The sequence below is a fragment of the Euprymna scolopes genome, chromosome 8 (genome assembly GCF_053919585.1).
Source record: "Euprymna scolopes isolate OS-2025 chromosome 8, ASM5391958v1, whole genome shotgun sequence".
Lineage (NCBI taxonomy): Eukaryota > Metazoa > Mollusca > Cephalopoda > Sepiida > Sepiolidae > Euprymna > Euprymna scolopes.
The window spans coordinates 62857067-62874663 of NC_136489.1; the positions used below are offsets into that span (position 1 = coordinate 62857067).

Consider the following 17597-nt stretch of genomic DNA (forward strand, 5'->3'; position numbering starts at 1 on the left):
TGTTTTTATTAGTTTTTCCATGTCTACCATAATGTTTATTTACATTCTAGGGCGTAAAATGACCATCAATAATCGACCGAGGCTTTCTGTAACTAAGGATTAATCCCTCCCTTCAATCAGATCGTTACTTAAACATAATCAAAATATTTTTGTTCCCAAAACTTATTACGTTATTTATTATGTTGGCAAAATATCAACATTTCTATAATAACCTATTTTCCATATGCTCCAAATATTTGACTTTCATTTGTTTCAAATATTGAATTTATACTACTTATTGTTACAGAAATTTCGTTATCTGTCAAATGTTTCATTTGTATCTATCTGGTCAAGCCATGCAAACAGCATAGATGAACTCTCTAATATACGCGACTACATCTCTAGGGCCCCAATTTATTACACTACGAAGTTATCGTCTCCTTACAAGGCATTCTGAGCGATAACTTACGAAGAAAATTCAATTGTATATATTTTGCGGTTATATCAGTTGAAAAGTTGTGAATGGCATCCGAGATTCTAACACATTAAAACATTTAAATAATACGAAATTTATTTTCATTTGTGAACATATGGTGATAAACAGATTTCCCACTTTCTCTGAACATTTTATTTTTATTTTTAGGAAAAATATGTCTTTGCCTTTAAAACAGACTACTTTTTATCTCTTCTTTATTTCAGCCATGTTTCTATATCTCCTAAGATCTGTACAAAGCGAGTTATCGCTGACATCTGGATGGTTGTGTAAAAACAAATAGTTGCGCAGTTCATCTCATTTAGCAATCGTTTCATTGTATTATCTTGATAAAAGCATTGGTTTTTTCATTGCTAACCATATTGAGAGGACGAATCCATTTAATCGCATGATAATACTATACCACTCTTGGTGGTTCTACATTCTTATACTACGCAACATATGTTGCTTCCTTAGTCGTGTGAAGGGCTTTCATCGGTGATGGTACACTCAACTATGTGACGTGACTCCATTAACAAATACTGCTGTAACGAGTATCTTGTTTGTCTTTAATTGTTGCCGTGTCGTTGTTTTTATTGATTCTAAGCAAATGCAGTACCAAAACGGAACAGGCTTTTCAATTAAAAATATTCATGCAAAATAGTGAATATACTCATTCTAATAGCTTCAACATCCCGGCTACCTGATTACTTGCGATCGATTGATGCGGGAGTGTGTAGTTTTTAAACTCAAATACGAAAAACTTCCGATCTGAGGAGACCTCCACTTTCAGCGTAATTTTCGAAATTCATATAACACTTAGAAAAATTATTCGTTGCTAGAACACGATTGGAATCTTCCTTAACCATACAAGGCTATGTACACCTGCATTGTATTATGACAACCGAAAGGTTGCTACACTTTTTCCCTCCTTAAAATAGAAAACGGCAACTCCCGTAGAAGATAATCTCATAAGAACAGAATATTTATCACCTTAATTTTTCCTCCACAAAAAAGGTAATCTCTGTGTTTATTTCCAAACTTTCTTATACATGATTGGATAATACTGCTGGGGGATCTAATGACAAGAGGCCAGATACTACACTATCAAATAGCTATAAAAGATGTTATAAAAATAAACTATTTATTAAATCTAGTTAATTTTATAATTCATATAAAAGTGCCTTTTCTGTAATTTCTTTTCCATAAAATCAGGTTAAATGACATTACTAATAATTATTGTATTATTATGAATAAAACATTTGCGTGTATATCAAACATAATATACCATATACGTTTCTTAAGTGTTTCTTTAAATTAATATCTAATTTAATTATTTAGATAATTGTTCCTGTTGGGGATTACTAAGTAAAAGAGATTTAAAGTTATTCTCCTATATGATAGAATTAAATAAGGATTACGAATAAAATAGCTGAAAAACAAATCTATTCATTTATCCCTCTCGCACGCCTTCCCTTCTCTCTCCCACTCTCTCTCTCTCTCTCTCTCTCTCTATATATATATATATATATATATATATATATAGAGAGAGAGAGAGAGAGAGAGAGAGAGAGTTTTTTTCATTTATTCTCTCTCTCTCCCTCTCCTTTTCTCTCTCTCTTTCTCTCTCCCTCTCTCTCTATATATAAAGAGCGGGGGAGAGAGGGAGAGAGAGAATAAATGAAAAAAAACTATATTCCAAAAATCATCATGTTACTATCTTATAATTTATTTCTTTTAATTCAGTTGACTTATACAATTCTTGACACTATCTTTTTCGTAGCGCAAAATTAGTCACTTAATTATTATATCAATCACTGAATCTATTATACCCTTAACTCATCAAAAGAAATAGCAACAATCCATCCGCCAAAGGGAAATGAAGTGTGATTTGACATGATTAAAATCCGAAAATTGGAGGAAAAGCTGCATATACCTTTAATATGTTTCCATTACGCCATTTTGGATTTTATCAAATTCATTAAACTCAACTATTTACTGATTGATATAATACTTAAGTGATTCATTTTGCACTACGGAACAGATACTGTAAAGAATTGTATAAGACAACTAAATTAAAGTAATGCATTATAAGATGGTCAACATCATGAATTTTGGAATATAGTTTTTTGTTATTTATTCTCTATATTGCTCTGTAATTACATTGAGCTTCTTAAATAAGGATTGGTATTTATTATAAGAAAATATATTTATACAGAAATATATATATATATATATATATAAATGTGGGTGCAATGTGTGTGCGTGTGTGTGTTTGTTTCTGTACGAAAAATCTACAAGATACAGGGATATAAATACAAGAATTGTGCGACATTCCTCTCCCCAAGTACACCACTCCTGTAAAATATAACTGATTGGATACTCGAAAAAGCAGGATAGATTATATAATTTGAGAATAGATCCAAATACAGTGCTTTTATACAATTTATTTCCTAATCATGCGAAGGTATTAGCCATTTAAATAAAGTAAAGATTGTGTGAGAACCACGTATTTCAGTCAATCAGATGTTTGAAATAAACTTGTCCGTTACACTCGTTCTCATATACACATTTATACATTTATGCTGTACAAGAGAGGCTAGCACGTAAACACACACAGGGTAGCTATAGAGTGTTGTTTTTTGTGAACGAATTCTAAAGAAGATAAACTAATAAACGATTAAATTTTAAACACGCTTGCGTAACATACATGTTTGTTTTTGCTTTCTCGTTAAGGGAAACCAATTATAATGAAACAAAGCCTACGGTTACAACATTGACAAATTAAATATATATATTTAAATAAGTAACCGTATACAGGTATTCTAATTCGCATAAGACAGAAACATGAAGTCAAACACAAATCGAAAAGAGTGAGTGTTGAGAAAAAGCTTTTAATTAACAAAGGAACTTTTTTCGAAAATTTTGAAGTGAAAAACATTATTTTGGTCGGTGATGAAATTCACATATTGCCACCTTACCATTTTTTACCACTGCAATATAAATAATATTGTCTGTATACACAACGAACGGATTATATGAACACTTTTGTCCAAATGTTCTTTAATTAAATAACTTCCCAATTGTGACGCACATTGTTATGGATCCAACCCCCTGCAGACATCAGTGAGACTGTTTTCAAATTGCATTTTTTACGTAAAAATTTTGGTAAATTCTTTTTATCGCTGCCAATCCTCTCATAATATGTTCAATCTAACTGAAGATCCCATTACAACTTTTTTGCTGAGAATGTTTTTATTCATAATATTTTTTTTTAAATTTATGTGTATTAAATGATAAAAACTGCAAAATCGTATATACCTGCACAGTACGACTTGTTATCCTAGCTTGATTCTGTTGTTGGCATTGCCTTACCCGCTCTTCTACAGTAAAAGCCACAAAGTTGTTTCTAAAATTCTAAATTTAATAGTGATATTAAAAAAATAAGCATCCATTTTATTATCAGCTTGGACACACATTAAAAATTGAAATTTATTTTCAAAGAAATTTTGCCATGGCGTATTACATCATTAACGATAATAAAAATTATATGCTGTTGATTTTAATTGCCGTAGAAGTAGGATCAATTAAAGACACCGAATTACCAAGCAAGATGTCAGACATGGCATTAACCATGTAATTTCGTCAATATGCATCCAACGTCTACGTTTTTTTGAACATACTTTAATATTGGCCTTAGAAATAATGGACCTCTGAGGGAGACATAAGGAACGGAAGACCAAAAATAAACTTTAAATAGACAATCGGGATATATTTTATTGCAACGGGGACAAAATCAAATCTAATTCAGATCGAAAACGATGCCCCAAAGAGCGCTGGAGGTTCTGTGTTCTGATCTAAGTGTTACAGACTGTAGAAACGTTATTATGTCTTCAAAATCTTTCAGTCAATCAAATTAACAACAGTGTAGGTTATTTTCCACTCGGCAGTTTTAAATTGCAAAATTAAAAAACGCTTGTGGGAATCCAACTGGAACACATTAAGCATGATAATGCCTGGACATCAAAAGAAACCAAATGTTTAAAATGTCAGCTATTGGTAGCATAAGTTTGTCCTATCGACATAATATATCACTTCGTTAAATGCGTAGAAAATATACTCCTCCTCGAAGTGTGATATGCAATTATTACTTACAATATTGCAGTTATAGACACGAGTAGATTATAGCAATTTAGATTGGAAAGAGCGTCTACTTTTGTTGTCAGTCAGAACACCGTCAAATGTCAGTTACTTATATGTTCAAAATTGCAGTTACATCTAAGTGAAATGGGTGAAACTATCAATTAGTCTCAGTCTTTTCTATAACTGCTATTAATGCGTGTATTCTTCAGAATTTTATGATTTATTTCTTGATTCTGGTGTTCCAACTCATTTGACTCCTTGATTTAGAGGTCTACATCATTTTGTTATTCTGATACTTTATTGTCATACCTCTTCTTATTCCGGTTGTTCATTTTTTTTAAGAACCACAGGTTTGTTAAACTCATTTCTCACTTACACTTATCTCTTACTTACTCTTCCGACTGATCTTTCTAAGACTAAGGTTAATAGTCATATCTTGTCTTTGTATTAACTTTGAATTATAATACCGCTTATTCAAACCCAAACTATTTTTTTGCATTTATGTCATTAAATAGTTACATACTAGCGTGGGGGGGTCTGACATTGCCCGGTCGTAAAAATACGCTTAAATACGACATTTTAATTCGTCCAGATTTTGTATATATTATAATAGTGTAGTGATTTTAAAAGTAGAAAAATAATATTTGGGTTTCATTAACTGGACGAGAAACCAAAAAAAGCTGTGGCATTCAAAGCTGTTTTCGTCACAACTGTACCAATATGAAACGATTATGAACTGATTAAAAATCTCTAAGGTTAATGTACAAAATGTATAACGATTTTTTTCCATTTTAGCCCCTTTTAGCCCCTTAAAAATTCGTTTAAGACCTATAAAAGAACAGTCCGTAAAAAGTCCAACCATTTGAGGCCCCTAATGCCGCTCTAGGACTTTCAGTGTTGGGAGAGATATAGTTTGAAAATATGGAGACAGACAGGCGGACAGACAGTCGGAGTGCCTTTTATATATTAGACTAGCAGGGAGAGTGGGTCGCCCGGTTTTTCCCGGACGTAAAAACGGCTTAAATATGATATTTTAATTTGTCCATTGCGTACATATTATTATAGATTCGTGATTTTAAAAGTAAAAAGAACATATTTGTGTGTTATCAGCAAGTATCGAAACCTTATAAAAAACTGCAGCATTCAAAGCTGATGACGCAATCATTATACTAATGTGACACGTATATGAACTGATTAAGAATAAAAATTTTAAATAAACTACGATGAATGTAGACAATTTACAACGATTTTTTTTCAAGTTTGACCCATTTTTGACCCTAAGATATTTTTATTGGCAAAAGATCTATTAAAAAAAACGGTACGTAAAATGCAATCATTTGATGCACCTAGCGCCTCTCTGCGACTTTTAGTTTCCCATAATTTTCAACTAATTCTTTGGAAATTAATAATGAGATAGATTATCTCCCTTCGTAGCTAGGATGTCCCAATTATCGATAATCACAATAGATTAGAATGAAAGAGAATAATAGAATATTAAATAATAAAAAATAGAATGGGATCCTTAACCTTTAATGATGTATAAGGATTAAATAAATATGAGGTAATTTATTTCCCTATTTAATAAAATATTAACCTAAAACTGGTCTTATATTTAAGTAATAAGATTGCCAATATTTTTATAAATATTGAATCCAGCAAAGAGCTAATACGAAACTAACATAACCGTAACGTTTTAGCTAGGTTGTTCTGGCCATATTATAAATATAAAAAAAGATTCTAAAAAAAAAATGTATTTAAGTAATTATGTCAAATAAAGAAATATAGAAATCTAATTTAAGAATTCAACGAATAGTATTATTAAATGATATTAAATGGCTACGAGTTTTTGTGGTAACTTCTTATGACAGATTATTAAATAATGATACGAAAATTAGGTGATATATTAATATTTAAATAAGCTCTTGACAAAGATTCGTCAAGGATAAATGTTTTCGCATGCTTCTTTTCCTTTAAGGACATTTCTTAAATTAATGTTCTATTATTAAAATGTTTTTTAATCAATAAGTCTGAAGAAAGGCTGGTCATGTGAAAATTTTCAAACACCATAATGCTTGACATTGTCCAATCGGTCTTGAAACAATCGTAACTTACAATTGAAATACACTTTTCGTTGCTATCAATTACTTTTTTGAAGTCTTGGTTTGGTTAATACAGTATATATATATATATATATATATATATATATATATATATATATATATATATATATATATATACACATTGTATCATAGTCTCATTTTGAAGGATACTACTATTTGGAACATAATTGCTGGGATACTTTCTAGAGAGTTGAGCAGAAAGATGTATCTTTACATTACACTTGAACTTCTGCTTGTCGATACAGTTTGGGAAGTGGGAACATTGAAGGAAATTCCAGAGTCTAGCAGTTCTGAGAAAGAAACTAGTAGGCTTTCTGACATCTGGAGAGCACTACTGTATAGAAGCGGGATTTTGCTGCGTGTCAGGTGTGTCGAAGGAATTTACGTCGAGGGGGTACCAGGGCTTGTAGTTTGGCAAGGCATCTTTAAAATACTTTTAAAACAGGAAGAGGGATTCAACATTTCGTCGATGGGAGAAAGGCTGAAGTCTCGCTACTAGTCGGAGACCTATTATGGTGACGACTCTCTTATGAACCCTGTCCAGAAGGGAAATACTGAGAGTAGATGCACTAGCCCAAATGTGACAACAACACTCCATACATTGGCAAATTATGGTCTTGTAAAAGCACAGGATACTTTCATGCGTAAGTAAATTTTTAAAACGGTAGAGAGAGTCTATCTTCCTCGCAGCAGCCACGACAATGTCCTCGATGTATCTGTTCCAACTTATGTTCCCTGTGAAAGTAAAGCTGAGAAGTTTAAACAAAGTACTTTTAGATAATTTATTGTTAGCCATAGCTATTAGTGTTTAGGAAGGTTTCTTGTAATTATTAATCGAAACAAGCTTAATCTTAGAAGAATTCAATGCCACAATCCATTTTTGTCCCCATTCAGCTACTGATGGGATGTCTTCCACTAGGGTTTCTTCTATTGGGTAAGATATGTATTCATTAGTGTTCCTTACCTACCTGTTATCGAGCGCGGTGCCATCAACAAATGTACCCATCTTAGAAACAGTTTTATGAATATTAGGATTAATAAAGGCCCAAGGATTGACCCTTGAGGTACACCCGCATTTATATATTTTTTGACGTACGGCCATCGAGGACAACCTGGATTCTTCTCTTATTTAAGACGGATTTAAGGTGACTGTGCTCCGTTGCGCCAACTCAAGACACCTCAACATTTTTCGATAAATCGACGAGGTTTTCGGGTATCCTGAAAAATAAATATTCCAGGGAAAATTAACGCAAACACATAGTTTTTGAGCTAAAAATTTCTATATTTATAAATGTAAATAAATGCTGGCCACGGCTGAACGGGCGGTATATGAAAGCGGCAAACACGTAGGTTTTTTTTTCTTCAGCGCAATTCCGAAAGCTGTTCTTAATATGGGAAGACTGGAGGTGTTTATTCTGAAAGCCGTTCTTAACATGGAGATGATGGGGTGTTTATTCCGGAAGCTGTACTTAACATGAGAACATTGGGGATGTATATTCCGATACGCATGTTCTTATTTTAAACTTCCCATGAGAAAAAATTACGGAATAAATAGATTAAACACCCAATGCACATTGACCGAACTTTCTTGAATTTGAATTCTCGAATATAATGTCTTTGGTGGAATTAGCTTAAAATGACGTTTTTATTTTGTAGACTTAACTTCACAGTTCGTCTCCTGATGCTCACTAAACCATTTCATTAAATCTACAAAGATGGCGGCCAATTTAAAATACTAGAAATTACATTTCATAATAAAGGTATTTATAGCTTGAAAACTATTTGTCTGCGCTGATTCTCCTTGCGATATTCGTTTTTAGCATACTCGAAAACCTAAGAAATTGTTATATTTTAGAAAATGTAGAGGCATCTCCAGTTGGTGCAACGGAGCATATTGTTCGGATTTAATTATGTTAAGCATTCGTCCATTAATACCATGTGATCTGATATTCTTGGGAAGACAATTGTGTCATACCCTGTCAAAGCCTTATATATATATATATATATATATATATATATATATATATATATATATATATATATATATATATATATATAGAGAGAGAGAGAGAGAGAGAGAGAGAGAGGGGATACGGCTCTACCTCACCTTACTTTATCCAGTGTATGGCATATACATTCAGAGATTACAGTTAGAATATCTGTAATAGAACGGGTTTTCCTAAATCCATATTGTTGGTCGGGCAGACGATCAGCAGCTTTAAGGTGGTGGACTAGAGCTTGATTAATTATGGACTCAAATATCTTGGCGAAGAGAGTGAGGGCTAATGGGGCAATAATTAACGGGTCAGTTCTTTCGCCAGTTTTTTTTATGAACCGGTACTACGGAAGCTATTTTCCAGCAGTCATTTTGGAAAAGTTCGGAAAAAAACTGGAGCAACATCAACAGAGCATTTTTCTATTAATGGGATGGCCGGGATGAGATCAAGTTCACATGTGTTGACGTTTTTATATGATATCATGCACTAAAGATGGAGTGATTTTCCGATCATCTAGTGTGGTTTTTGTCCGCAAAGAAAATTGGGGAGGCAGTGGTTTGTTTGGTTCGATGAGGGGTTTGAAGAAAACCGACTTGCAAGCATGTTAGCCTTCACGATTGCTGTGCAAGCAACTAGATGATTGTTGGATAGTGGAGAGATTGATTAGCACCCGTTTACATCTACAAAAATCATATCCAAGCAGTCGTACAAGATAACTCAGTGGTAGAAGTTCTCGCTAGAAGTGGATAATTATATTTTAAAAACAATATATATATATATATATATATATATATATATATATATATATATACATATATATATATATATATGAGGATCTTTCCAAAAGTAAGGTCTCTTTCTTTTTAATTACAAAATCTTAAACGTGTAAAAGTCATGTACACGGAAGTGGAAACTCTAAAGCGAGCGACCATTTATGCTCCTGAATTTATTAAATTCCTGAATGACATATACATAGCACCTATCAACATTCATCGGCACCTGTTGAACCTTTATGATACCGATGAATTTTATGTCAGTGAGATGGGTTCGTCGCCTTCAGAGTGGTGACACATATGTGAGTAGCAAAGCGTGCTCGGAAATCTATGACCAATGCATAGTCGATTGCTAGTAAAAGTGCATTATGAATGGTAACGACTATGTAGAAAACTAAAGTCTGGACAAGTAGTCTCGCCTGTCCACTTGTACCAATCTAGTCTTTATAGCTGTTCAACATTTTCTTAGTTAAAATATAGTAGGTTTTACTCTTTTTTTACGGGGATTGGAGAAAAATATTAACTTTATAATTTAATATTTAGATGTTTTTAAAGAATCGGAATCAGAATCGGTAATTGCATCGGCATCGGGAATTTGTTACAGATTAGGAAATTTTATCGGAATACTAATTCGTCCCATCACTAATATATATATATATATATATATATATATGTGTGTGTGTGTGTATATATATGTTTGTGTGCGCGTGTGTGTGTGTGTGTGACGAGAGAGAGAGACGTAAATATATAATAAATATATAATATAATAGATAATAATATTTATATATATATATATATATATATATATAAATATATATATAGTAGTTATATGTTTTATGCATATATATCTAGGGAATGTGAAAATGATGAGAGAAGGACAGTGGGAGATGGCTAGATATACGAAACTAGTATATATTATCTAAAAAGGTTAACGCGAACACGAGATCGGTGTTGAGAAAAGTGAACGGCGATCCAGTGAGTTTGAAGGAAAGGGGAGAGAAGGTAGCGTTGCGACAATGAGAGTGTGCGAAGGAGGCGGAAAGAGATTAAACTGAGAGCCGCGCACACAGGGAGGGCAGAAAGAAAAAAAGAAAAAATAAAAATAAACGAGATGGACGGAAAGCAAGCGAAAAAAAAACTCACGGGTGGAGTAGGTAGAGTTATCCTAGAAAGAGAGGCGAGGCGTAACCCAAGAGAAAAAATAAGCGAAAATATGGCGAGGAAGAAGGGTGCAGTTTATATGTTAACTGTGAGAAAAATTGAGGAAAAAATAGTCTGGAAGGTCTTAATTTTTGTGTTACCCATAAAACAGTAAGTACTTTGGTAAATGCTTTAACCCCCTTCTTTGTTACAAAATCTACGTATAAAATTCTCTCTTTCTCTCTATCTTTCTGACAAGCAGATCTGGGTAAATACCTTAGAAATATTTCCCTATCTCCCTCTGTCTCTCTACATATGCATGCACATATATATATATATATATATATATATATATATATATATATATATATATATATGTGTGTGTGTGTGTGTGGGTGTGTGTGTGTGTGTGTGTGTGTGTGTGTGTGTGTGTAGATGTTATAGTTCGTAGACAGGGTTATATAGATAGCGTGATTGATATACGCATATATATATGTATGTATGTATGTATGTATGTATGTATGTTTCTATACATAAATATATATAAGTATTCTCCTATCTATCCCTCGAATTATTGTTATCTCTCCCTATACATATATATATATATATATATAGAGAGAGAGAGAGAGAGAGAGACAGACAGACAGACAGACAGACAGACAGAGACAAAGAGAAAGACAGAGATGCAGAGATAGAATCAGAGACAGAGAAAGAGAGAGAGTGAGGAAGAAAGATAGTTATATAGATATCTCTTACGATATATATTCATATATATATATATATATATATATATATATATATATATATATATATATATATATATATATATATATATAACCAGAATAGCATATCACTATGTTCTAACCAAATTATTTTTACTGTGTTGTTTTTTTTTACATATATTATACATTTTTTACATGATTATTTTTTGTCCTTATGAAAAATGTATTGGTTTTTGTTTTATATTTAGTATATTCAAGTGTAACCAAAGTATTACTCTATTTTTATGTGATTGTGCGCACGTGTGTTTGCTATATCAGTGACATATGTCGTGGCAATATCTATATCTTTATGCATTTAGCTAGAGAGAAGAGGGGGATAAGATTTTCCGAAAATAGATATTTTCTTTACAAATATACAGATTGCAAATAGCGTTTCTTTTGAAAAATGCTCGGAGGTTTTTTAAACTAAAGCTTTACAATACATTGCCTCTTATATCTCGATAATAATATATAAACAATTTGCAAACACTTTGTGTCATTCTATACGCTTCGTCGATTCGATTGTGTGTATATGTGTGTGAATAATCGGGTACTTTATCCACGACAGACGCTATGCAGTAGTCTACTGGATCAATTTCATTTACTCACGTCAATAAATAAATAAATGCATTACGAATGCGATACCCTCGTGTTATGTCAGTATATCTATTTGTAAACCATTTGTATACGTTTTCCACACTCTAATAAATAATAATATATATATGTATTTTGAGAAGGTTGTGTTTATATGATAGTTATGCTATATAATGGCAAAATTCGTTGAGTAAGTTTCCCGTTTTGATTAGAATAGTACAGATACTATTCTAATCATCTGTATATGTTTGCTTGAAAATCGGGCAGCGTGCTCGTATCTACCTAGCGTGTAACCTTATTACTGGCTGTTTTGGGATTTGAAATTGATCTAATTTTAGACGGGTACGTGTAGCCGGCAGACTCATTTAGAAACTGAAAGCGTAACTAAACATGATTTGCAATAAAGAAAAGAAAGTCGTAGAATATATAACAAAATATACGACGATATTGAAGAGAAATGAGCAAATACTTTATGCCTACATGGTAGAGGGAGTATCCGTGTAGAAGTTTTCCCAGTGTTAAAAATCAATGTAGTTTGAATAAAGAAGTAAACGGGCACTGAAAACAAAAGAGTAAAGGAAGAAAGCAGAGAATTATGGAAGAATTGAACGGGCAAAACTACCGATAAAGAGAATATATTAGGAGTGCGTGAAATAAAATAACAAAAACCAATGACTGAAAACATTAAAAGGATCAAAATAAAAAGTAAGTTCAAAAAGAAAAATATAAATAAAAAGAACAAAAAGATAACGAAAAAAAGCCGTTAACTTACCAAGACCACGTAAACAATTAACGGATTGAAACAAGAAGACAAATAAAAAAAAACACGTTTTTAGTTTGTTTTTATATTCTTCAACCATTTTAACGTAATCTCGTAAACAACAAAAGTCGAATCTTCTTTGCCTTTGTTTGTTTTTTCTCTGTTTTTATAAAATTAATTTAAACTTTTTCCTCAATAAGTAAACAGATCTACTTATGCCCAATATTTTCAAACAACGAACGACAAACACCGTGCTTACTTACATACGTGCTGCTGCTCCTGCTACAAATTCGGTGCTGTGTAAATATAGTGTTAGTGTTCGGAAGGGGGCCCATGTTTCTGCATTTATTTTATTTATTTTGTCAAGTACGTGCGAATTATTACTCTTAATCACTCACTAGGAGTTCTCGCAGAGGATATTAAAATTATTGCTAACGAACAACGACCTTAGTTTTTCCTAATGTCTGTTGACAACGTGCCTCATCGGATTTCGTGTGCTTCCCACCTATCTCGGTAACAGAGCAGGCGCCTTCATGTTATATCAACAGCCGTTTACCATTTCGAGCTAGCTTCGGCCATTGGTATTAAATTCCTGAATGACATATACAGCAAAAAGTCCCAACAAGGACCAAGTCTACCAGTAGAGATCTGGTTAGTGCTCACCCTCCTCGATCCTCTCGGCCCCTTTATACCACTGCTTGATAGTTCCATCCGATGTAGACCCACTATTTTTAGGAGTGGATGTAGTATGTTCTTGGCTCCCTTTGGACGTGTTCTTTTGGCATTTGTTGATTAATATCGTACCATTTTGCTATTTGTTTATCTTTGAAGTTTGCCCTCACCTTTCAATTACGGTACTTTGGAGTAATTGCGCCAAATCCGGGGTTAATTGCGCCAACTAAAAAAAAAAAAATTGCTCTTTATATGCGTGGTTGACAAAAGCGCATTTTTAGCTAGTTGGCGCAATTACCTCAGACTTAGCGCAATTACCCCAAAGTACGGTACTCCTATTCTGTTCTCCAGGTTTTCCGATTATTATTATTATTGTTATTATTATTATTATTATTATTATTATTATTATTATTATTGGTTTGTTTGTTTGTTTGTTTATTTATTTATTTAATTACTTAATTAATTGATTAATTAATTAATTTAACTCGCCTGTTCTTACACAGATCATCAGCATTTATTGTTCCACTGGTAATAACAGGTGGCCTTTCATTAGGTCCGAGCGAACATCACTCCTAGCATCTTTACAACTTCTACGTGACCACTGAAGTAGCACAGTTTATATGGGTTAGAACTTGTATTCAAGGATATTTTAAGATTTCAGCAGTTTATGTTATTGCTACTCGTTGTGTAGTCACAATTCTTCCGATTTTTTTTCGGGTATTTTTTCCGAGGTATTTCTGAATTGTTGTTCATTCCACTGGTAGGCATTTATAGTCAACATCACTGTTGGTGATTTGGCCATAGAATGGTCTATCAGCTGACCGTGCGCATTAGCTTAATCTAGAAATCTTTGGGTCCCTTTCGTATCACGACTGGTAAGCTGAAGGAACCCTGCAAGTATCGAAGAGATATATCTAATGTCCGTGTTTATTTGTGATCAAAATTTTGAGTGGCAGTCTAAAAAACTTCCTTTTTCTCCATTCAAAGAGTGTCAAACTTTCTTTCACATAAATAAATCACCGTTATTTTGCAAAAAGAGGGGGTTACCTTCTGTGGTATTTTTCGTTTATTATTATTATTATTATTAGTAGTAGTAGTAGTAGTAGTAGTAGTAGTAGTAGTAGTAGTAATATTTCGAGTGAATCTGGCACCACTGAATGGCTAATATATATTATGATATATTTTATGTGTTTGTTCATATTCCATATCGCTGTCTTTTCTATTAGTATTAGTATCATTATGCGTATTAGTAGTAGTAGTCTTATTATTATCAACTAGAAGTTTTGACACAGGTCATCATCAAAAATTTCTCTTTAAGAAACAACAGTGGTATTCCTTGGACCCTGCATTACCACAAATCCCCCTGGATTGCGAGTATTCGACACCTCTTTCGATAACATTTTCAAATTAGTTTGAGTTATCGTAATGGTCGTTTACTATTGATATCTCGTTGGTAGCTACAATTTGCATAGCAATAACCACCACCCCCCTCCGGTTCTAGTCCTTTTTGCATTATTTGGTGTGGCGTCAGTTTACAATTTTGGAGGCGATGCGGGCGCAGGAGGGGGTAACTTACAATTATACAGTGTCAGTTCTCATGATTTTATATGTTTTATATTTGTAACAGTTTCTATATGTCCCGCTTGCGCCTGTAGCTCATGCATATTAGTCTACGCATTGAAAAGTTTTCTTTAATATTTTAGCCGGGTTCTTTTTTGTTATCCAGTCTATTTTTCAAACTATTATTAGTAGTAGTAGTCTCACATGAGGCTTTCACACCAGTCAACAAACGATCTGATTGGAGACCTGTGGTGCTCTCTGAAAACTGAGTGACAAGTCTCCCCAGACGCCCAGTTCTCTCCACCTCCTTCGATAGCATTTGCAAATAAATTTGCGTCATCGCAACATCCTCTTACCATTGATTTCTCGCTGGTAGTGGCCCTTAATTTATATTGGAATTTAAGTGGCACTAAGCCTCCCCAAAATCCCAGTTCTCTTTGTGCTTGTCCAGCCGAGGTCTGGGCAGTGCTCTCTCCTCGGTCTTTCCATCCTCCTTGACACTTCTCAGCTCTTTGGTATCACTTTCCAGGAGGAGGGCGGTGATGAAACAATGGGAGGATGCATGATGGGAGTGTAGATATTCAGCTTCGGTGTCCTTCATTCCCTGTAACGCTTCTTCGTTATAATGTCTTCTTTTCTTATTCTCGGGATTCTGGGGTTTTCCTTAATATTTCAGCCGTTTTCATTATCGTTAGGAGTTGTATTTTTGCAGCAATTCCTCTGATTCCAATTTCTGCCATTCTTTTTTCAAAGTTCTTCGGAATTGTTCCTAGTGCTCCTATTATTATCGGTACTATTTTGATTTTCTACATTATTATTATTATGATTTTATTATTATTATTATTATTATTATTATTATTATTATTATTATTATTATTATTATTATTAGCTCACATGGAGCTTTCACACAAGTCAACAAACGATCTGATTAGAAACCTGTGGTGTTCGCTGGAAGCTGAGTGGCAACAAGTCTCCCCAGAGTCCAGCTTTCTCCACCTCCTTCGATAGCATTTACAAATGAGTTTGCATCATCGCAACAGCATCTTGCCATTTATTTCTCGCTGGAATTGGCCATTGGTTTATACTGGAATTTGTAGTGGCACTAAGCCTACCCAAGGTCCCAGTTCTCTTTGCTCTTGTCAAGCCGAGGTCTGGTCAACACCCTGTGGTCAGCTGGGACAGCAAAGTCTACGATTTGACAGGATTTTTCTTGTTAATTATTACGACATCTGGTTTTATTGCTTGGATGGGTTTGTCCGTCTATATGTCCATGTCCCATAGGATTTTGTTGTTCTTGTTTTCGAGTGTTGTTGCGGGTTTATGCTTGTACCATTTGTCTGTACGCTCCAAATGCAGTAGTTTGCACAATTCCCAGTGCACCGCCCTCCCCATTTGGTCATGCCTGTTTTTGTATTCCTTTTGCGCTAGTTTGCTGCATTCACTTACTATATGGTTCATCGGTTCCTCTCTTTGTCCACATAGTCTGCATTTACTGTTTTGTTTTGTGTTTTATCGATCCTTGTTTTGATATGGTTGGATCTTATCGAGTTATCTTGTGCTGCAGTTATTAGAGATTCAGTTTCTCGGCTTATATGTCCTTTTCGCATCCATGTCCAGGTGTTTTCGTTATTCTCATTTTTATCATTCTTATGAATCTTCCGTGGAGTTGTTTCTCTTCCCATTCCTCTTTTCTCATTTTGTCGTTTGTCCCTCTGTTTTCTGTTTTGATGTTGTTGTTGTTGTTTTTTCACTGTCTCTCGCTGCCATAATTATCCTTTCACTGGTTTGCATTATGTATTTTTCTAGTTCTTTTTTCGTATCCTTCACACTGTATTCTATACAGATCAGTCCTCTCCCGCCGTCTTTCCTTTTTACGTAGAGTCTTTCAGTATGGTCCTTTGGGCGTAGTGCATTATGCATGGTCATGAGTGTCCTTTTTTCTCGTCGAGTTGTCTCAGTTCTTCTTTTGTCCACCCTATAAACGGTCCAGAGTATCTTACTGGTGATAATGTCTATGTATTTATACCTTTTATTAGGTTTCTGCTATATAATTTTGTTTCCAGGTGTTTTCTTGTTCTCTTGAGGTATTCCTTTCCAATTTTCTCTTTTATTTCTGTTGCTCTGATGGTGTCCGCTTCCAGAATCCGCAAATATTTATAGTCGTCGTGTTCCCTTAGTGCCTTCATCTCCGTTTGGTTGGGTAGTTCCATACCTTCTGTCGTTTCAAGTTTTCCCTTTCTTATAACTAGTTGTGCGCACTTTTCAATTTCAAATTCCATTTTGATATATTGGCTTAAGATCCTGGCAGTGTTAATTTATGTTCATTTTCGGTCCTTGCGAAAAGTTTCAGATTATCCATGTACATCAGGTTGTTCATTCTTTATTTGTTTTGAAGAACTTGTATCCGGCTTGGCAGTTTCTCAGAATACTGTTCAGGGGCATCCTGGCTATGATTAACAGTAGTGGTGCTAGTGAGTCTCCTTGGAAGATGCCTCTTTGTATGTTAATTTCTGTTATGTGTTGTCCATCAGTTGCGGTGTCAGCATGTTCCACATATTTGGTAAGCACGTGATAGACCTATACATGCTAGGGACGGTTCCTTTCTCTGTGTTCTTCTGTAGCAGTG

The 17597-nt window shown here is 33.9% G+C and overlaps 1 protein-coding gene across 4 annotated transcripts in view; it reads left to right on the forward strand.

Moving 5' to 3' along the window:
- The window catches only part of LOC145283593 (5-hydroxytryptamine receptor 1D-like), a 1014695-nt gene that overhangs the window by 819733 nt on the left and 177365 nt on the right, over positions 1–17597 (forward strand). Inside the window, exon 1 of one of the 4 annotated variants that reach the window (XM_080132523.1) lies at positions 10347–10795. The exons of the other annotated variants lie outside the window; for them this stretch is intronic. The gene's annotated coding sequence lies outside the window, so the exon portion shown is untranslated. Of the gene's footprint in view, positions 1–10346; positions 10796–17597 lie in introns of those variants that run through there. 4 annotated transcript variants of the gene reach the window in all.